The sequence below is a fragment of the Ornithorhynchus anatinus genome, chromosome 13, assembly GCF_004115215.2.
Source record: "Ornithorhynchus anatinus isolate Pmale09 chromosome 13, mOrnAna1.pri.v4, whole genome shotgun sequence".
NCBI lineage: Eukaryota > Metazoa > Chordata > Mammalia > Monotremata > Ornithorhynchidae > Ornithorhynchus > Ornithorhynchus anatinus.
The window spans coordinates 7,520,064-7,543,402 of NC_041740.1; the positions used below are offsets into that span (position 1 = coordinate 7,520,064).

At 43.5% G+C, this 23,339-nt stretch overlaps 1 protein-coding gene across 1 annotated transcript in view; it reads right to left on the reverse strand.

The window, feature by feature from the left end:
* The window catches only part of PTPRN2 (protein tyrosine phosphatase receptor type N2), an 815,057-nt gene that overhangs the window by 584,900 nt on the left and 206,818 nt on the right, over window positions 1–23,339 (reverse strand). Inside the window, exon 3 of the mRNA XM_029077350.2 lies at window positions 11,374–11,487. The gene's annotated coding sequence lies outside the window, so the exon portion shown is untranslated. The remainder of the gene's footprint in view (window positions 1–11,373; window positions 11,488–23,339) is intronic.

Sequence of the window (23,339 nt, forward strand, 5' to 3'; positions counted from 1 at the left end):
ACTGTGCTAAGCACTGCGGTGGATTCAAGCAAGTCGAGCTGGACACAGTCCCTGTCCCTTATAGGGCTCACAGTCTCAGCCCCATTTAACAGATGAGGTAGCTGAGGCACAGAGAAGTTAAGTGACTTGGTCACACAGCAGACAAGTGGTGAAGTCCAGATTAGAACCCATGACCTTCTGACTCCCAAGCCCGTGCTCTATCCACTGCGTTATGCTGCTTTTCCTAGCTCTCTATCAAAATTCATCTGGGAGGACTGGGCAAGTACCGATTAGGTCTGGCAGGTCTGGCATTCTGATGGATCCAGGAGTTTTCCCTTTGACCCCAAAGTGATGGTGACCCACCTCTTCACCTTCTGGTGCTCTGGAGACTGTCTTGGTGCCACACATTGTGTGGAGGGGATTATCAACCAGGAAGACTTGCTGATCTGAGCTAAGAGATGGGATTGTGATTCATACTTCCAATAACTTGGGTCTTGTTCATTCAGCGTGTTGCCTGCTATCTACACATAGGATGGTATAGGGTGAAGCTTGCCACAGCGAGAATTCTTCCCAAGCAACGTTTTAATAGAATCCTGGCTGGGCTTATTTTTATCTTAATAAAGGCTCAGAGTCGTCAAACATTCCCTGTTAAAGGATATTTCATCTTAGGACTGAAAGGAATAACATAAATCCTTTAGAATCCTCCCACGGCCTGTAAAAATGGAAGACTCCTCAACTTAAACTGACCAATACTTTTGAAGAGGAGGATTATGGACACGCAAGGAAACAGCCTAAAGGGACAAGAGGCAGGCGGCCTCATTTTTCGATTGGATCTGATCAGTTTCTTTTTTAGGGGATGGGTATTAATTTAAGGTTAGAGGGGCCATTTTTAAGTTTGCAAGATCACAAAGCATGGAAATGTACCCGTTCTTCAAAATTCCATAATGCTATAAATAAGGGCCACCCTTTGAAGTCTGAAGGAAATGGATTCCAGATGAACAGGAGGGGACATTTTAGCCTGTCCATGATGGCAGAGTCTCCTGATGAGAATGATGGACAGGCCTTGATCCTGAAAACTCAGGAGAGAGGCTGCATGTAGGAGTTGATTGTGATGGTAGTGCCACCTGCACTCACTCATTCCTGAGAGTAGTGTTCCCACTGGGGTATGAAGTAGGCAGAAAGCACATAGAATTTAGTATATCAGACAAAAAATAACAATAGATTCCAGAAATGTTCAGCTAAATTCAAGGACAATGGGTCCAAAATAGCTTATAGTGGGAAAATTTTTGAAGAACCACGGGGGTTTTGATAGATTCTTGTACAATAGGTCCATGATGGGCTAGAGAAGCAGCGTGGCTCAGTGGAAAGAGCACGGGCTTTGGAGTCAGGGCTCATGAGTTCGAATCCCAGCTCTGCCACTTGTCGGCTGTGTGACTGTGGGCAAGTCACTTAACTTCTCTGTGCCTCAGATCCCTCATCTGTAAAATGGGGATTAAGACTGTGAGCCCCACGTGGGACAACCTGATTCCCCTATGTCTACCCCAGCGCTTAGAACAGTGCTCGGCACATAGTAAGCGCTTAACAAATACCAACATTATTATTATTATTAGTAGTAGAGAGGGGGGGAGGGGGGGAAGGGAGGAAGGAAGGAAAGAGTGGGGAAACATGTTCAGCCAGGGGAAAAGGTCTCAATGAAGGTAACCATCATACTGCCCTCCTAACACTACATGAATGAGGGAGACATAATACTAGGCTGGACAGATTGTCTGACTCAGGGGAGAGGCATTTTTCATGCTCCTTCATTTCAATATCAGCTACCTCAAGCGAAAAGTGCTCTGGAGAAAAACTGCCAAAGGACTATAAAATTTTATACTGTCCCTAGATTCATTTAAACCAAAGAGGTATAGGAATGATATACTTCTCAAGTAAATACTGTATAGACTTACTGGGAGTGATGTTAAACTGAGTCACCTTAATACCACGCAGAATACTTTGCTGTTTTTAACAACCATCAGGGTATTCATCTATGAAAATAATTAAGGGAAGATTTCATGTAAAATTTGTCTGGTCCCATTTTGACAGAGGTACAAGGTGGTAAGATATTATATTTAAAGCATCAGTAGAATTAAAGTTCTTTTATGACTACTTCCCAAAAAAACTCACAATCTATGAATATGAAAATAATTCAGGCACTTGGGATGGGGAATATCAATGTGACACTTTTAGGAGGCCTTTTGTACAAATTAAAATTCTGTCTCCAGCTATGTCTGTAGAGAGAATATTTAAACTGCATTCCAAGCTTGCCCACCGTGAGTAGTTATACCGTGTAACCATAAGATTTTTCCAAGCAGATGGATTTCAAGCCTCTGAGAAGCTCAGTTTGAAGAAAATTAAGGGGCATTTTATTAGTCCACAGCACAGCTGGATCTGCGTGAATCCCATAGTGCCAAAATAGGATTTGACAGGGAATTATGGTAGAATGGCTTTCAGAGATAACTTTCCTAGGCTTCTGCATCAAGCCCTCAGTTCAGCAAGAATCGGCCCATCTGTTTTGCTATTCCAACCAGAAGGTGTGGCTAGAGTTCTTTTTCATTTGGATTCAACATGATGGATGGAAAAATCACAGCACGTCTTCCTGGCTTTGCAAGCCAAATAAGGCAAATTAATGGGCTACAAAATGCTTATATTCATGGAATAGTTACATTTGTTTTTCCACAGTGACTGGAAACCCTAGTCCCCATAAACCCTAAGGAACAAGAATAGAGTTTCTGAAAAGCATAACATTTCTGTTGGTTCTTTAGTAGTACAGATAAACTCTCCCTCTAATAATAATAATTGCATTTGTTAAGCACTTATTATGTGTCAGGTACTGTTCTAAGCTCTGGGACAGATACAAGCAAATCAGGTTGGACAAAGTCCCTATCCCACAAGGGGCTCACAGTCTCAATCCCCATTTTACAGATGAGGTAAATGAGACCCAGAGAAGTGAAGTGACTTACCCAAGGTCACACATCAGATAAGTGGCAAAGCTAAAATTATAATCCATAACCTTCTCACTCCCAGTCCCGTGCTATATCCACTACACTATGCTACTTTAAAAAGGTACAGTGCGATGCCCTTTCACTCTTTTCAAAGAGAACCTATTTAACGAGTTGATGTGCTGAGAAATGTTCATTAAACATGATCCTTACAGAAAATCAGTGTCTGCTCATTTGGATCCAAATTATATTTAAACTTATAGATCTAGAATAATTCTTAGCCTAACATTCGGTCGATTCCTGATTAGTCAAGCTAATAGGAGCCTGGAAAGGCATGAATAATTAAAATCTATAGATATTCTCCAAATCTTAGTTTAACCAATAGAGTCAATTTTCCTTAGAAAAACATAAGGAAATGCCATTGCTGGATCAGACCGAAAGTCCAACTATTCCACCACAATATTGTCTCCATCAGTGGCAACCGGATGCTTGGAGGCATAGGGTGATTGATGGTCCTCTTCTTTGACGTGCATCCTCCTGTGTACAGATGCATCATTTAACATCCATACCATTTCCCCTGAGTAATTCATATGGCCCTCTTCTCCACGAATGTAACCAAACCTCTCTTAAAACTACTGCCATTTATGACCCGCACAACTTCCCAAGTGAATGAATTCCATAAATTGAACAACTGCTGTTGCTGTGTGGAGACGTATTTATGTCCTGAAACTATCACTTTCAAGCTTCAATAGATGCCCCAGAATTCTGGTGCTATGGTATTTGGAGAACGAAGCTCAGGGACTTCAGAAGATAATTAAGAGAGGCTTCCATCTCAAGCTGTGCTGGACAGTGGGTAACAACTGTTGAGAACTGGAAAATATCACAACACTGGAGTCCCATAACTTGGAAGCAGTGACTGAGTTAACAGACACCTGGGGAAAAAAATCAACGGTATTTACTATCAGTCAATCGTATTTATTGAGTGCTTATTGGGTAGCAAGTATTGTTCTAAGTGCTTGGGAAAGTGCAGTATAATAGACACATTCCCTGCCACAATGAGCTTACAGTCTAGAGGGGAGCTTATTTAGCACCTACTGGGTGCAGAGCACTGTACTACGCATTTGGGTAAGTAGGATACAATGCGGGAGATAGATGTATTCCCTTTCCACATGAAGGTTACAGACTAGAAGGGGAGACAGACATTGAAATAAATGACAAATAGGAGAAATGGCAGAGTATAAAGACACATATAGGTATTGTAGGGCAAGGGGTGAGGTGAATATCAAAGTGCTAAAAGGGAACAGATCCAGGTCCACAGGTGAAGCAGAAGGGAGAGCGAGTTGGGATAATGAGAGCTTAGTTGCAGAGGGCCTCTTGCAGATGTGATATTCAGATGGCTTTGAAGGTGGGGAGAGTGGTGGTTTATCAGATACGAAGTGAGAAGGAGTTCCAGGCCAGAGAAAGGACATGGGCAAAGGGTCAGTGGAAAGAGAGACAAGAACAAGATACAGTGAGAAGGTTGGCATTAGAGGAGCTGAGTACGCAGGGTGAACTGTAGTAGGAGACCAGCGAAGAAAGGTAGGAGAAGAGCTGAATGAATGCCTTAAAGCTATTGGTAAAAAAATTTGATACAGATGCTGATGGGCAAACGTTGGAGGTTTTTGAGGACTGGGGAAACATGAGCTGAATATTATTTTAGGAAAATGATCTGGGCAACAGAATGAGGTATGAACTGGAGAGGGAAGAGACAGGCCGCAGGGAAGTTAGCGAGGAGGCTGATGTAGTAGTCACGGAGGATATATGTGCTTAGATAAATGAGGTAGCAGTTTGGATGAAGCAGAAGATGGCAGATTCTAGAGAAGGTGAGAAGGAAGAACAGATAGGATTTGGTGACAGTGAGTATGTGGCCTGAATGAGCGAGATGATTAGAGGATAATGCCAAGGTTATGGGCGTGTGAATCAGGGAGGATTGTGGTGATTTCTACAGTGGTGGGAAAATTAGATGAGAACAAGAGGAGTTCTGTTTTGGACTTGAGAATAGAATGCAATGACTCTGCATCATCATCATCATCATCATCTTCATCAATGGTATTTGTTGAGGGCTTACTATGTGCAGAGCACTGTACTAGGCGCTTGGGAAAGTATGATGCAACCGAGTTGGCAAACACGTTCCTCGCCCATAACAGGCTTACAGTCTAAAGGGGGAAACAGACATTAATATAAACAATTTATAATATTTTACAGATATGTCAAACAAGAGGAAGGAGGTGAGGTGTGCCCCTGAAGAAGTGCCCTAGGCTCAGGCAGAATTTGTGATGTTACTACTGGCCCTGCTTGCCTCACATCATAGCTGGAAGCCTGCTCTTCCATTCTGAAGTCACAAATCGTTACCAGGAAAGAAAAACACTTCCTATCATTAGCCTGCAGAACAAAGTCCATCACTGTGAATTTGAGGGATAACTCCTGCTTGAAACACAGAATAAGATTTTCATTACACCTTGGATAAAGAAGCAGTGTGGCTCAGTGGAAAGAGGGCAGGTTTGGGAGTCAGAGGTCATGGCTTCTAATCCCGACTCTGCCACTAGTCAGCTGTGTGACTTTGGGCAAGTCACTTAATTTCTCTGGGCCTCAGTTACCTCATCTGTCAAAAGGGGATTAAAAAACTATGAGCCCCACGTGGGACAACCTGATCACCTTGTATCCCCCAGCGCTTAGAACAGTGCTTTGCACATAGTAAGTGCTTAATAAATACCACAATTTACTTTTTATTTTTTATAAAGAGCCAACCTAAAAGCCTTTCAAAAACTGATTTCATTCTTATGTTGTTGCAAGTGTAATTAGTAACATTTATATTTTAAGGATGGTTTCCTCTGTTAAAATGAAAGGTATCCCTTGGGGACAAAACAACCATCAATAAAAATCAATCTGTAATATTTACTGAGAGCCTATTGTACATAGAGCACATTACTATGCATTTGGAAGGGTACACAACAGAATTATTATACACGATCCCTTTTCTCAAGGAGCATGCATTCTTGTTGGGAAGACAGATAGTAAAGTAAATTACAGGTAAGAGGATGACCCTCTAGACTGTAAACTTTTTGTGAAGAAGGAAAGTGTCTATCAGCTCTAATGTACTGTACTCTCCCAAGCACTTAGTAGAATGCTCTGAGCTCAGTAAGAGCTCAATCCCAGCTCTGCCACTTGTCAGCTGTGTGACTGTGGGCAAGTCACTTAACTTCTCTGTGCCTCAGTTCCCTCATCTGTAAAATGGGGATTAACTGTGAGCCCCACGTGGGACAACCTGATTCCCCTGTGTTTACCCCAGCGCTTAGAACAGTGCTCGGCACATAGTAAGCGCTTAACAAATACCAACATTATTATTATTATTAATAAATACTATTAATTGATAGTACGATGAAGCAAGACAACAAATGCATACATAATAATAATAATGGAATTGTTTAGCGCTTACTATGTGCTAGGCACTGTTCTATGCGTTGGGGCAGATACAAAATAATCAGGTTGTACACAATCCCAGTCCCACATAAGGTTCACAGTCTTAATCCCCATTTTACAGATGAGGGAACTGAGGCACTGAGAAGTTAAGTGACTTGCCCAAGGTCACACAGCAGACACGTGGCAGAGCCGGGATTAGAACCCATGACCTTCTGACTCCCAGGCCTGTGCTCTATCCACTAGGCCATGCTGCCTCTCTATATAAATGCTATATAAGTGGTATGGGGGTTAAGGTATGGTCACCTAAGTGCTTAGGAGATGGAGAAGAGCTGAAGTAATAATAAAATAATGATAATACTAATAATGATATATAATGTGTTAAGCATTTACTCTCTGCCAAGCATTGGGATAGATAGGGTCAGGCCCAGTTTCTGTCATATGGGGCTCACAGTCTAAAGAGGAAGAAGAACAGGTATTTAATCCCCATTTTTAAAATGAGGAAACTGAAGCTCAGAGAAGTTAAGTGATTCGCCCAAGGTTACACAGCAGGCAGGTGGCCAAGTTGGGTTTCGATTTCAGGTCCTCGGACACACAGGCTTGTGTTCTTGCCAACAGGCCACGATGCTTCAAAAGTGGCTGCTGAGGGGATATAAACTGGCAAGATGAGAGATTAATTAGGGAAGGTCCCCTGGAGGAGATGTACTGTCAGAAGGAAGCAGCATGGCCTAGTGGGTAAAGCACCGGCCCGGGAATCAGAAGCACCTGCGTTCTAATCTCAACTTCACCTCTTGCCTGCTGTGAAACCTTGGGCAAGTCACTTCACTAATCTGTGCCTAAATTACCTCATCTGTAAAATGGGGAGCCATGTGTGAGACAGGGATTGTGTCCAACCTGATTAACCTGTACCTACCCCAGCACTTAGTACAGTACTTGGCACAAAGTAAGCACTTAAATGCCATTAAAAAAAGGACTTTGAAGATGGGGAGAGCCATGTTCTACTGCACGTAAGGGGCAGGGAATTCCTGGCAGAGGTCGGAGGCAGGAGATATAAGAACGAGAGACAGTGAGCAGTTTGGTTTGAGGGACAGAAAACCTGCCTCTCCAGTTCTAGCCACATGAACAGTCTTTATATAATGACTATTCACTTCCCTTATCCTCCGAATAATCAAAATCATCTTTGTAGACCAAATGAGTTACTGCATCCTTTTCCTCCCCATTGCACCTTCCCCCTGACTTGTGTTCTTTTAGGAAAAGATAACTGAGAGCTTATTGCACACTTAAAGTGACAAAATGAAAAACTACAGCACTTTAGTCAACAGACCTTCTCCCTATGAGGCTTATTCTATTGACGAGAAAATAAGCTCTGTCTCCTGTTAGCTCTTCCAGTGCCAAGGTAATGATGGTGGAGCAAGCTGGAAAGTATTCCAAGATGCATCTCAACCGATGGACCTAAAACTGAAATTGAGCCAGATTGAAGGGAAATACCGCCTAGGAGTAAAATGCTTAATCCCTTGAGGTAAATTAATTCTCCTCTAGCCAGAGGCCCCATTTGGCAATTATTTTGAGAGTAAATCAGCACTAATTTACTTTGAATGGGTGAAAACCTTCTCTCGGACGATGTTTTATCCTCTTTGTTCACCGAAGGGCTAGGTAGAGGAAGACCATTTGGAAGGCTACTCACCATCATCCTCAGCAGAGTACGCAGTGAATTAGGAGATCAGGCTGGCGTAAATGAGGTAACTGGATAAGACACTGAGAGAATTAAACTCAAGACTGAAATTATTGGGCATTTCTAGGAATCCAATATTCCCCTAGATTGTAAACTCATTGCTATACTGCCCTCTCCCAAGAGTTTAGCACAGTGCTCTGCACACAGTAAGCACTCAATACGACTGATTGATTGATTCAAAGGAGGTCGGCCATGTGTTGCCTGCTCAGGTGAACAGAAAGTGGGGTGAGAGGGGACCATTCACACTTATAAACCAGACCAGTAACCTTCAAGGAAATCCCACTCCTGCTCAAAATAAACAGAGGTGGGGGGAGCCACGGTTTAGAACTAATGATAGTGCTTGGGAGGTGAAACCTTGATAGAACAGAATGAAAAAAAAACCAAAACTAGCCAGCAGATTGCATCAAAGAAAATAGTTGATAAAATGTTGACCTACATTTATAAATACCCTGAAAAGCTACTTACCATTCAAGATGCAAGGTATTTAGCAAATATGCAGCTTCCAAAGTTAGCCTTACAGTTAGTGTAGCTACTGTGATTCCTTGCGAGGCCTTTGCCAGAATATAGTCAATTTGTGGGGACAAATTAGTCTGGCTCACCTGCCTGAGAAAACTCACACTGAAAAAAGGCCTGACTTGAGATGGCTGCAACTAGAAGTCCTGATATCTAGGAAAAGGAAGATATGTGATGTATTTCAGATGAAGTTATATTGTCTGTCGATCCTTCCCGTGATACGGTGACCAGATGTCCCCTTCTGGGTAGGACAGCCATACTTTACGGAGCCCTGTCCCACCTTGTGGAAAGTCTGGTGTGAAACCTATTAGAGCTCCCTCCTTAGGCCAGGGTTTGTGGTGGGGAACAACTCTGGTTATATACTGACCTGGCTCTGTGGGACCAGGGAGAGGAGTTTCTGATTGAAAGCCTTAAAGCCAACAGTAAAGAGTTTCTTTTTGTTGCAGAAATGGATGGGCAGCCATTGGAGGTTTTTAATGAGTAGGGAGATGGGACTGAAGTCTTTTTTAAAAAATGATCTGGGCACAGTGGGTATGATTCCTGGCCCAGAATGGGTAGTTTGGTGTCAGTCAGATGGCCAGGATTGTCGCCGGTCCCCAGATGCCTGCTGCTTGAGTGCTTATAGCACTGACAATCAGGAAAGCCCAGTGACTGGCCCAGGGACGAGTAATGCCAGTTTGCAATTCCAGGGTTGATTTATAGATTAGCTCTTGGAAGAGCCTCTATGTACGAGCCCATTTTTATTTAAAATTAACAATTAAAATGATGAATTTGTATTTATTTATATATTTCTATAGCACTCTATTTATCTCTCTCATTTAACCCACATCTTTAGTCTGACAAAGCCCTGTCGGTTCTACCTTCACAACAACCCGAGAATCCATCTTTTTCTTGCCATTCAAACTACTACCACTCTAATCCAAGCTCTTATCCTATCCCACCTTGACTACTGCATCAGCCTCCCTGCTGACCTCCCTGCCTCCTGTGTCTCCCCATTCCAGTCCTTACTTCACTCTGCTGCCCAGAACATTTTTTTAAAAAGCCTTCAGTCCCATCTCCCTACTCATTAAAAACCTCCAATGGCTGCCCATCCATTTATGCATCAAAAAGAAACTCTTTACCATCAGCTTTAAGGCTTTCAATCAGCTCTCCCCCTCTTACCCTATCCTCACTGCTTTCCCATTGCATCCCAACCCTACACTCGTCACTCCTCTAATGACAATTTACCCACAGTACCATGGTCTCCTCTGACTTCATTCCTTCAATCGCATTTATTGAGCTCTTACTGTATGCAAAGCACTGTACTAAGCACTTTGGAGAGTACAATATAACAACAGATATATTCCCTGTCCACAACGAGTTCACAGTCTAGAGGCCGAAACAGACATTAACATATATAAATAAATTACAGATGTATACATAAGTGCCATGAAGCTAGGAGGGAGGATGAATGAAGGGAGCAAGTCAGGATGATGCGGGGGGGAGGGCGTAGTCAGGGAAGGTTTCTTAGAGGAGGAGGCTGCCTTAACCACACCCTCTCACTAGCCTGGAATTCCCTCCCCTTTCATATCTGACAGTTCACCACTCTCCCCACCTTCAAAACCATCTTAAAATCACATCTCCTCCAAGAGGCCTTCTCCAGCCAAGCCCTCATTCCCCCAACTCTCTCTCCCTTCTTTTTCATTTACGCTCTTGGATCTGTACCCTTTACGTACTTTGATATTCACCCCAACCCCTTGCCCCACAAGATTTACAAACATATCCTTATATTCACCCATTTCTCCTAGCTCTAGTTTATTTTAGTGTCTCCCCATCTAGACTGTAAGTTCCTTGCGGGCAGGGACTGTATCTACCAACTTTATTATACTGTACATGAGAAGCAGCATGGCATAGTGGATAGAACACAGGTTTGTGAGTCAGATGGTCACGGGTTCTATTCCCAGCTCTGCCACTTGTCTGCTGTGTGACTTTGTGTCTTTCTCTGTGCCTCAGTTACCTCATCTGTAAAATGAGGATAGAAACTGTGAGCCCCACATGGAACAAGGGACTGTGTCCAACCTGATTGGCTTGTATCTGCCCCAGTGCTTAGTACAGTGCCTGGCACATAGTAAGCATTTAACCAATATCATAATTACTTAAATTACTCTCCCAGTGCTCTGCATACAATAAGTGCTCAATAACCACCACTGATTGATCGATTGACTGAAGAGCTCTAATTAGGTCTGGGGGCACAGAAAATCCTTGAGGCAAAGTTGGGCAGATTCAAGTGACTTAAAATGCATTGTTTAAGGTCATTCATTTTGTGAAGAGCTGACTCTGTTCCACCTGCCCCATCCAATCCCTCCAGGACCTGGAAGAGTTATGATCTCAAAATGCACTAACACCCTTGGAATAAAAGACAAAAAAATTAAAGGCTTTGTATTCTCTGATTCAGCAGTCTCTGGCATTGTCAAACAGTAAAAGTGAGCAAAGGGTCATACAACCCTCCAGGATCAAGCACTCCAACTCCAGCCTAGCCCCTCCTGGCCTGCAAGATAACATTCAGGCCTAGGAATGGTATGGTGTTACTTTCACCTATCTCAGCCACATTGATGCCTGACAGAGGACATTTTGGTAGGGAGTTCCACAGATTCCCTTCCATCCAACTCCAGGCCCCAGTGATAGATTACCACCAGACTCTGCATCCCCACCTCTCCAGTTCAGCCCACACTGTACCTCTGTGAGAGAGCTTCTGCAAGATGGTCTTTAGATGCTGAAGGAAGGAGGGTGAAACTTCATATCGGTAGACATCTACCACAGGCACCCGCTGGCATCGTCCAAACACTCCGTCTGCAGAAAGGGATGAGGGAAGAGCAGAGAGGCAGGAGGAGGGGGGGAAAAAGATGCATCATTCTCCATAAAAGAAAAAAAATAGGCAGTCATTTGCAATATACACTAATCACATGAGGTAGGCAGCCTTGAGGACACGATTTTTTAAAAGTCATCAAAGGGCCATTAGAATTTTGAAATTTTGAGGAAGAGGCACTGCAATATTTAGATAAAATGGTGTACTCTGGAAAACAGAAATTAGGAGTGGGGAAAGGAGGAAAGAACAAATACAATAGTCTGGTGAAGAAAATACTCTTTCTTTTCTTTTGATTTTTTTTCTTCCTTTCTGTAATTTCCTGCTCTTGGTTTTCAAATCTTTTGATTTGCAAGTCTTGTTCCTGACAATTCAGGGATACACACACACACACACACACACACACACACACAAAAAAAAAAGCCAATAACATTCGGTGTTGGGTATGTTCCAGATGAAAAGCGGAGCACCAAGAAAATATAAATATTAATTTGTCGAAGCCATGAGGATTTGTTGAAATATTTTTAATGCAAGCGCCTCGTGTTAGACGCTGGTAAATGAGGGCTGAATCCATAATGCCCAGTGAAGCTTACTTCAAGTAGTGCTCTCTAATGAATGCAATAAAAGGGAGCTGCTCACAGAACAATGAGATATTAATGGGGCCTAATTTATTTAGCTCTATTCCATTTGTCTAAAATGACAGACTCTTCTCATCAACGTCTTTTCAAACCACACCTTCTAATTAATTTAGGCCCTAATTAGTCTTTATTTGGTGAATTGTTCATTTTGAGACAAGCTTCCTGTGGGGGGTTCAAACATTCAAATTACCTTCCTTTCTTACACACAAAAGACTAATTCAGAGACTAGGTGCTTCACACACAGTGCGGCCATCTGCAGTTTTAGGTCTCGGGTAGAAAGGGAAAAACGGTTTCGTTCATTGTTCGGGACTGTTTCGCTGGATCCAGTCAGCCAGAGAAAGCCATTCAAATGCAACAAGTTTAATTAGCAGAAATACATTCTGCATCGTGCCAGGTTGACTCAGTAATTACCGGTCTGATATCACATATATGCTCAAGAAGCCCAGCTCCACCTGATTAGCAGAAAACAACCTTAAGTACGGCAAGCACCCCATTGATTTCTGTGGGACTCCGCTGCAGCCAGAGAATACAGAAAGATGACCGGCCCAGCTGCTCAAAGGTGCCAGACAAAGCTCATGCAACAGAAGAGAAACCAAGAGCCATTTCCTTTTTCAATGGCAGGCTACTCTGCATTGTCCTGGCTATACAACAAGTGCCTCACTGAAATTAATGCAACTGCAAAATAAAAACAAAATGTTTGCCAATGGCACTTTCAAAGCTTTTTTTTTTTACTTCATTCTTAATAGGCAGAGCTTGCTCATACACACACACACACACACACACACACACACACAAATGAACTTCCCAGAGCAGCTACTTTTTCTGAAGGGTAGTATGAGATCGCTAAGTAAGATTTTGATATTTCTATAAATGGGACCGTGTACCTGAAATTCTGAATGTATCTGTGAGCTGTGTGGTTAAGCCACCTATTTATCAGGTTAGAGAATGTTGGGCTGAAGTCTGGCTCTGAGCTAGCAGTGGATTTTGCATCTTTTCAGTCTGGTGCCATGTAAAATAAGCAGGAAATTGAACTGAAAACCACCAACAGTTATAAATGGGAGGTGGTGTAAGATGAATAAATGCACTGCAGCAAGAAGGGAGCAGTAAAAGCCCCGTGAGATGGGGCTCCTATGGATATTCCATAACTACATCTCCCCTCCAAGATCTGAAAAGTTTAAAATCACATTTCGAAGAAAACTATACCAATTTATTTTCAAAAACAAGCACCTGAATAATAATGTCCAATTCACTCCAAAAGATAAAGAAATCTATTTCTTTTTGACAACATTATTACATCACAAATGCATTTGGGATGAATTTTGAAAATGCAGTGAAAAAATTCCCCAACATTTATTTGTAATACGTTATAATCCTTTTCCTCATAAGAGCTCAAACCCTGAAAAATGATAAAATAGAGAAGCAGCGTGGCTCAGTGGAAAGAGCACGGGCTTTGGAGTCAGAGGTCATGAGTTTGAATCCCGGCTCTGCCACTTGTCAGCTGTGTGACTGTGGGCAAGTCACTTAACTTCTCTGTGCCTCAGTTACCTCATCTGTAAAATGGGGATTAAGACTGTGAGCCCCACGAGGGACATCCTGATTCCCCTGTGTCTACCCCAGTGCTTAGAACAGTGCTCGGCACATAGTAAGTGCTTAACAAATACCAACATTATTATTATTATAAAATATGCATTCTGATTAAATATTGCTGCCCACCAAAAAAACCCCCAATGAAGTGTTAAGTTCCACAGTGATCCCAATATAAAATAACTAAATATCTCTTCTCTCTCCCTGCCTTAGAGGGTGCATTTATGCTACTAGTTTGCAAATGTTACATCTAGTGCAATTGGAAACTATTAAAATCCAACTTCCAGGAGTTGAAATTTACCCAGAAAGAGTTTTTCCCCAAAAAAGCATTAAACACCACTGATAATCAAAAGAAGTTAATCGCATCTATGGAATACTTCAAGGTACAGAGCACTATACTAGGTGCTTGAAAATAACATGATGGAGATATATCAAGTTGGCTTTCGGAGCCATCAAATTGACTGTCAAGCTTGTCCCCACCACCAAAATTCTCAGGAGCCTTCAATTGGCTAAATCCTTGCAAATCTAAGATGGTCTCTGTTAGAATATACCCAGTTGCTCAAAGTATTTAGATACAGAAGGAGGTGAGAAAAGAAATGAAGTGAGTGAAAGGAAGAGATAGCAAGGGGAAAAATGTGTTAATTCCAGGAATTAATTTACTGAGAAATTCTTAAAGCAGACTTCTGAAATTCTGCTAGCCAATACTGGTAGCCAGATGGGGGAGGTACTCAGTCCTCAATGGTCTTAAGTAGGGAAGTTCTGTCACTTTAATGATAATCCCTACATGTACAAAATGCAATTTGGAATACAACAATTTCCAACAAAATGATGGTTTTAGGCTCAAAACTAACCATCTCACCCTTGCTTAACTGCCCTGAAATGATGCAAAAGCAAGATGAAGTATATCCCTCTGACCTATTCTTCACTCTTCCTTTTGCACCATTATAGCCTTCTCTCAATTATCTGTGCTGGAGAACGGGGACAGCACTGATCAATGAAATCCACAGATAATACAGAAACCCATTTCAGCCAATAACTTCATCCTCGTCACCTCCCCAAATCATCTGCCAGAATGGCTAACAAGTCATATCGACTGACTTGAGTTTCACCTTTTTTCTCTTTCCCTGAAAGAAGGCTATCCAGATTCCCTCTGTAGAACAAGTGTCTACCATTTTGTTCATTTTGCCTCAGCATCACTAGATGATCAGTGGGACAGCAAGATATCCCCATTTTCTTAAGAGAAAACTGAGTTAGAAAGAACTTGTCAATCATTTGTATTTATTGAACACTTACTGTGTGCAGAGCACTGTACTGATTGGGAAAGGACAATACAAAGAGTTGGTATATGTGTACCCTGCCCATAAGGAATTCAGTCCAGAAGAAGAGACAGACATTAATATGAATAAATAAATTATGGAGTTGTATGTAAGTGTTGTGGGGCTGAGGATGGCATGAATAAAAGTGTATAAATCTAGAGGCCTGAGATTGTCCCAAGAGAGCCAGAGAGGAAGGGTATGCTGAAGGGGTCAGGTCTTCCCTCTATCACTTTCTTCTCTTTGCAGACCCTCCCCATGCAAAGTGGCCAGGAATCCAATCTGCACCTCCCTCACGGAAGGCAAGAGCAAGCCAGAGTTTTCTGCAAGAAGAAAACGGTATGAGAAAGATCTAGGCCACCTCAATTGGTGCCTTTGTCTCATTTGAGTGAAGGGGTAAAAATAGGACAAGCAAGCAAGCCCTTAGAACAGTGCCCGGCACATAGTAAGCACTTAAATACCATAATTATTATTAAATCATGTGCCTGAAAATCTAACATTCAAAAAGAATTCAGCACAGTGACATATGCAATTATCATGCAGAGAGGCCCACCAACACACATACACACACATACACACACACGTCAGACAGAAATCACCTAGTTTATTAGGTGGGGGGACAGAGGGGCAATTAATCCCAAACCTATTCTCAGTGAGGAGAGGGGCATTAAAGCCTCCAAAATGAGATAACCGCTCTATCTGGGTCTTGGCAGGCGAATGGTTATTTTGTATGTCTTTGGTTCATTTGTACTGTTTCTGCATGGGGAGAAGTTCAGCGTTGCGGTCAAGTCTGAAATGCCCTGTCCAAATGATGGTGTGTAACAGTTGTCCTGAAACAATTCCGGGGAGCCAGCCTTAGCTAGCCAAGCATACAAAGTGATGCATAATCCCCAGGACCACCCTGCATCCACTGTGGCTGCTTCTAGGACAAGAGGTTAACCACGCTCCTTTCTGTTTTTCCACCGACAATGAACTTGGACCGCACCCTCAGACTTCGGGGGGAGAGAACACGGCAAGCGGCTGGCGGATTCTATTTATGAAAAGTCACAGCTCCTCGCCAAGCAAGGGAACAGGTGATTCCATTTTAAAAGAGCCCCAGAGGACCGTGCTTGGGAAATGTGTTAAGCAGTAATAGATTTGACAATGGGACCTCTTGGGCCACAGTTCGAAAACGCGGTCCCATGCTTAGAAAGGGCAAATGCTGGTGAGTCTCAGAAAAGCATTACCCAGAGAAAGTCCTGCTTGTAGTCACTGAAGCTCTTTGCCATACCTGGAGCATTTTAAGCATTCATCAGTCCAGAGAGAGAGGCGCCTTCCTAAGAAGCAATCTCATTTTTAAATCCGACCCATCATATATATATATATATATATATATATATATATATATTCGACTGTCCCTTTTCCTCAGCAAAGCTCAGAAGGGCTGGGTGGACTGCCATATAGGAGTTACAACAGTGGCCCCTAGTGGGAATCTCAAAATCATACGCTGCTCTCCGATCCACTGACCCAGAGCTGGGCTGCCCCTCCGCCCCCCGTCGACACTGTCACTGTGGACACGGGTAGTTTTCCAGTTCATAAGCTGATGGCCGCGTGTTGTGCGTGAAACTGGGTAAACAACCATGTTCTCTTCATTTTCAGAAAGCAAAAAGCCCTCAGCCTTGGCAGATCTCTCACGCGCTGTAGCTCCTCGTGAATCGGGACGTCACATAAAGTAACTATCGAGGAATCACCCAGGATCCTCTCTTCCTCCTTGCCCATGGAGTCATCATCATTAAGAGCAAATAGTTAGTGAGTGCCTCCAAGGCCTTCAATTAGTTCCACTCTCATTCGGCCACCGGGATAGCCTGAGATCTGCCCCAAAGAAAATTAAACCCACGGCATTGGGTATGGAAATGTGGGATCCATTTACTCAGCTCCAAATATAAGAATGGCCCTCCTCTCCAAGACCAAACCTGAATGGTCATATCATAAATGTTTACAAATTGCTCTCCCAAAGAAGCCAACACCAAGGGGGGAAGTAGGAGGGGGGGGGAGAAAGGGAGGAGAGGAGTATCTGAAACACCAGGATTCCTTTACCCTCTCCCAGTTTGCAGGTGTGTTTACCTACCAATCCCCGTCACCCCAGGACAGCTGCTGCTAATTCCCTAAATCCAGACAGGCCTTGTGAGAAAAATGGTTTCTGGGACCATAGAAGGCTTTTCGCTCAGACATCTCTGGGGCCAGTCTTAATAAGCCATTCAGACCATGACCCTCTTCAGAGACAGGGATTGCTGGAGGAATGTGAACAGCTTAGGCTCTAATCAAACTCCTAGATAAACAGACGCCCTATTTACTAGGAAATTACTGGACATTTTTAACTATTTCAGCCTAGCCACCGAACAGTCAATAGACAAAAGTGTGTGTGAGGTGTTCGGTTCGATCGACCGAGACTTTCGCAGGAGAGAAGGGCCCGGACAGTCTTGCGTTCCCGGCACCTCACTTGCTTTCTTAAGAATAGTATTAGCGGTCTGGTCAGAAGGTAGCCACCCCCTAGATCAATGACAGACAGAAAGGATTGTGCTGTCTTGAGGTTTGACAAGCAGCCGGCTATGACCTCCCGATTCAGAAGGTAACGATTTTTCTCCTCGCTGAATCACGCCATCTCTGCTTCATCATATCAGCCAAGCAGACAGACAACAGGCCAAGAAGGCGAAACCAAATAGTAAGCCGACTCACTGCAAGCGGCCAGCACCAGCACCGTGGCTGAGACAAGTACAGCCCAATCAATGTTTTCTGACCAATGGGCTAAATGGCGGCTCGTGGTCAGGCAGGAGGAGGGTTTCATGGGTAGATGAGAACTCTAAGCATCCTTCACTTTGGCCACACACTCCTCTCACCAGTGGAGAGAAGACAGATCCTATCCTCAGGAATGGCTGATCGGCCTGGGTTTTACAACCAGATGAAGTAAGACTACAGCTTTCAAGCTTTAGGAGCCACTCCATCCACCGTTAATGGTTCAATAATCAAAGGAAAGGTACCGATCTCCAGGAACCTGGCACCCAAGTCAGGAGAACACTAGAAAAATCAGGCCCCCTGGGAATCCTGATCTCATGGTGAGTGGTAGTGACTACATCAAGCCCTAGGTTTAAACAGCTCTTTCAGGACAACGTGGCATTGTTTTTTAGATTACTTCTTTTCAGTGTACTGAAAGACCCCTTATCACACTAAGGGAATTTCTTTTCCTCTAGCAGGGAAACCACCGCATTCACTGGAGGTGAATTCGCTTCCTTGAGTAGGCTGGGAAATAGGTAGCTCAAACCCACACCTTCCCCTGCTCCCCCTCTATCCAGGTTGTCTGGGTAGAATTGAAAATGAGCCAGAATTTCAGCAGGTGATTCTTGGAGAGGCTAGGCAGATTGACTGAGCACAGGTTGCGGGGGGGGGGGGGAGCAGGGAGGGATTGGAATATTCCTGGAGACCCCTTCGGCCCTATATTTCAGGGATTCTGGGATTTGAAGGCATACAATTCAGTTCCTTGGGTGGACCATTTAATTAACTGAGTGAATTTTATTAACTTCAATGAATGAAATGATAATTACAATAAAGGCCAAAAGTAATTTTGCAGTTAAAAAAACTGGACTATATTATTCCCGCAATAGTACCAGGATCAACTGACAGGTGCCTCAGAAATATGCTAAGGAAATGAGGGGCCCTTCCCTCCAGAAGTTTGCAGTTTAATGGATGATCTAGAAGTCATGTGACAAATTTTACCATGAATTAAGAGTGTTTCGGGCCACAACTGACCACATACCCATCCCGTTGATTTCTTCTGATCTCTGAATCTGCAGTTATTTTCATGCCTGAACTAATTAATGCAAACAGTAGCAAATAGAAAATTCAATATAATCATTAATCACAATTCTAAGACCTAAATAGATAGGTTCCAATCAAAGAAGGTCCCTTAGGGTTGGTTAAAATGTGGGGAATTTGGGGTAAATTGTGAACTCAGAGAGGTCAAAAAGGAAAGGACAATCTGAGAATCACAGAAGCCATAAGTAAAATTCATTTGTTGAGAACGTGGGCAAAGAGGATAAACAAAAGGAGGTATATTTCCTTAAATTCAATTTTAATAAATATAATAATGCATCAGAATCCATCTTCCCCAAAGTCAAAGTCTTCAATCAGATGGACTCTCACACCATGATATTCAGAGCCAGACTGGTCGCAGCTAGTGGTGATCAAAGAGAGAATGGGTTCAAACATGTCCACTTGTCAGCAAGACCAAATTAACTCTCGTGGGCCCTGGGCTCACAGATTGTTGAGGGGGCACTCACGGCGCAGGACCTCATCCCCTAAAGGCCCTGGGATAATCCAGCCCAGTTTGTCAGATACGAGAAAGGTAGAAGCAGTGTAGCTTAGTGGATAGAGCACGGGCCTGGAAGGCAGAAAGACCTGGGTTCTAATCCCGGCTCCACATGTATCCTGTGTGACCTTGGGTAGGTCACTTAACTTCCTTGTGCCTCAGTTACTTCATCTGTAAAAAATGGGTATTAAGAGTGTGAGTCCAATGTGGAACAGGGATTGTGTCCAACCTTATTAACTTGAATCTATGCCAGCGCTTAGAACAGTGCTTGGCACATAGTGAGCATTTAAACAAGTACCATAATTATTATTACTAGAGGAAATCTACTCTGACTTAGACCACCAAAGTTCTGAGAAACCAGTCATAACACTTCAAACGATAAGCCCCCACTTTACCCTTCAATAGGATGGCCACTGACAGTACTCAAGAACACCAGACCACCCTATGCTCTCCTTTCTTTGATCCTCCTCCAGACCCACAGGACTGGGCAGGAGTCAAGGCAGTTGAAAACTGAGCAAATGACAATCCAACCCTTCACCCTTCCAGGCAGTATGACTCTAATGGGAATATACAGAGTCCACAAATCTCCCAGAGAACAATCTGAAATAGAAAAAGACTCAGAAGAGAGTGCTCGCCTTTCGGTTGCTGTATGCATGACTAGTTCTGATTGGGTTCAGCCCCACGCTGACTGTTCTCCTTGGATGAAATGAAGAGTCTTATTAGCGGTGCCTTTTAAAACCTGAGAAACACTCTGAATGCCTGGGGGTTAATGAGAAAAAACAACCTTATGGCCTGTCCCTAGCCCTTTCTAATAAATTACAATTTCTTAACTTTGGGCTTTTAATGTGATATCTTAATCAGAGCAAGAGTGGGAGGGGGAAGGCGCTTGATAAGGATTGACAGAAAGCTCTTTGTAGGGCACGAGACTGCCAAGACTACTGAAAGAGACGGCTATCACTGGAACTACGGAATATCTGAGGGAAGGTGGAAACTTCTTACTGAAAAGAACCAAAAGGAGTGGAACAAATGAACTAGCTAGACTGTAAGCACTGAGATCAGAGATCATGTTTCCTAATTCTATTATACTCTCCCAAGAGTTTAGGACAGTGTTTTGCACAGAGTAGGTGTTCAACATTCACTGCTGGAAAAGAAGCTTCCATTGGTCTCCAAGGGTGCCGAGAAGCAACCTAATTCACCACCCTGACACAATCTAAACCATGAAAGGACAGGGAGGCATGGCTGGGGATCCACTACGTAAACTTCAGGATGTGCCATTATTGAGCCAAAGGAAGGGGGAACTTAATACAGGAAAATCCTTGTTAAGAATGAATATACCTGACAAAGAAAATCACAGTGGAGAATCAGGAGTGGAAACAAAGAGACTGTCGAATGGCCTGCTCTTTGGTTTGAAGATAACACTGCTGATAGTGAGATCGCATCCCTGGATGTGTTACACTGAGACTAACTTGTCTGCTTTGCCCCAGAAAATATAGCAGTGAACCTTTTCTGGCTACTTGCATTCAGGTGACCAATGCTCAGACCACAGTGGATCAGAGGGGACAGGTCTGACTTACGGCTAACAAGATAGATGCTTGAGTTGTTATTGCAGTCGAGGTGATAATTTTCACAAAGCCCTCCACACTTTCTTATCCTGTCCCCCATGTCCAGCAGCACACATTGGAAGAACATGTGAGTGGTTCCGGAAGGGGATATATCTGAGATCCCAGCCTCAGCGGCCACCACTGTACTCTCACCCATTTTGTATTCCATCTCTGTGTATGATACACAGAATATGTTAATAAGAATTAAGGAAGTTTTTTTTTTCCACTTCCTGGCAAAGGAAAAAAACCAGGAGAAAAGCTAAGAACAAGAAATGAAAAACAAAACAGCAGCAGCCACAACACACATACAGCTGTCATCCACAGCACTAGACAGACCAGAACTGGAGCAAGAGAGCAGGGCATACAAAGGTAAGGGTGGTCGTTTGAGAGGCATGGAGGCCTCTGGGTAGATTTGGAAGAACTAGTCCAAGAAACAATATGACTGCAAAACCAGCCCCTCCAACAGCCACCACACTGATGATTAAAGACCTCTCCAAAGCGAGGTGCAACTACTCATGGTGGACCAGAAGGAAGGGAGAGTCCAGGTGGCGGTGAAATATGGCTATTGGAAATGATTACCAAGAAAGGTCGACCTTCCTGGGAAGACAGAAGGATTTGGTAATCAATAGCAAGCACAGGCAGGGGTAGCCCCCGTTTGGTCTTCGGACATGAAGGTCTTTGGAATAAAAACCCTTTTTACACTGTATTGTCTGCTGATGCATTCTCGGATTTTCCAAGAGGCACCGAGCTGTACTTCAGCTATTTCACAGATACCAATTATGTCCTTAGCCAATGCCAACATGATGTGCCAATTTCATATCCTGGTGCTGGCAAGGCCTTGGTTGGATAATTAGACAACAGCTGTGACTGGATATCTCTTCTCGGGGATTTAAAATTTTCCCTTGAAATGAAATCGTGGTTGACGCACAACCATTATTCAGTTTTCTTTCTTATACAAACCATCACTCTTAGTCAAGTGGAGTACTCCTGATCTCAGCAGCACCAGGAATGGCTTGGAGAGTCAGTGGCTCCGGGAAAGGGTTCTTCCCCCAAAACTCTCCTTCGGGCCATTAAGGACGTCCAACACAGTGCAATAAGCAGCATCACAAGAGAAAGCGTTTTTTGCTCTTGCTTCCTAGAAACCCAGGAGCCTAATAAACCAATCACATTTACTGAGCGCTGAGAACACAATAGATTAAGAGTTCTTTAAATGCCTGCTTTGTTTTCTGGGGCATGTGTTTGAGAACCCCAAACTCTGTTAAAGGTTTCTGCCTTGTGTCCACGATCCCTTGCTACTCCAACCCGGAGTTTCTCTTCATCCCCCAGTTCAGTCCATGTCCATGTCTCCCCACTCCTCAAGAACTTCCAATGGTTGCCCATCCACCTCCACAACAAACAGAAACTCCTCACCGTCAGTTTGAAGGCGCGCAATCAACTCGCCCCTTCCTTCCTCATTTCACTCATCTCCAACTTCAGCCCAGCCTGCACATTCCACTCCTCTAGCACCACCTTACTCACTGTGTTCTGATCTCATCATTCTCACCACTGATCCCTTTCCCACATCCTCCCCCTAGCCTGGAACTCTCTCCCACTCTGTACACACCAGACCACCATTCTCCCCATCTTCGAATCATTTTTAAGGTCACACCTCCTCCAAGAGGCCTTCCCCAATTAAGCCCTCTTTTCCCCGAACCCTCTCCCTTCTGCATCTACAAACTTGGATTAGTGACCTCTGGGACTTTGACATTTATCCCAATCTCACAACACTTTTGTACTTATCTTTAAATTATATCTTGTAAACAATTTATAATTATTGCCTGCCTTCCCCTCTAAGATGTAAGCTTGTTGTGGGCAAGGAACTTGTCTGCCACTCCCAGACTGAGCTTCCCCTTTTCCCTCTGCTCCCTCTGCTGCCTCTGCCCCCCCCCCCCCACCTCCCCTCAGCTAAGCTCCCTTTCCCCCCTTTCCTTCTGCTCTTCCCCCTCTCCCTTCCTCCCCACCCCCAGCACTGTGCTCATATGTATATATTTTTATTACCCTATTTATTTTGTTAATGAGGTGTACATCTCCTTGATTCTATTTATTGCTATTGTTTTTGTCTGTCTGCCTCTCCCGATTAGACTGTAAGCCCGTCAATGGGCAGGGATTGTTTCTATCTGTTGCCAAATTGTACATTCCAAGTGCTTAGTACAGTGCTCTGCACATAGTAAGTGCTCAATAAATACTACTGAATGAATGAACTTCTGCTGTATTGTACTCTCCAAAGTATTAAGTACAGTGTTCTTAACAGAGCAAGCACTCAATGCCACTGATTAATTGCTTTCCTGAGTGCTGTTTTCCTATCATTTCACACCAAGAGAG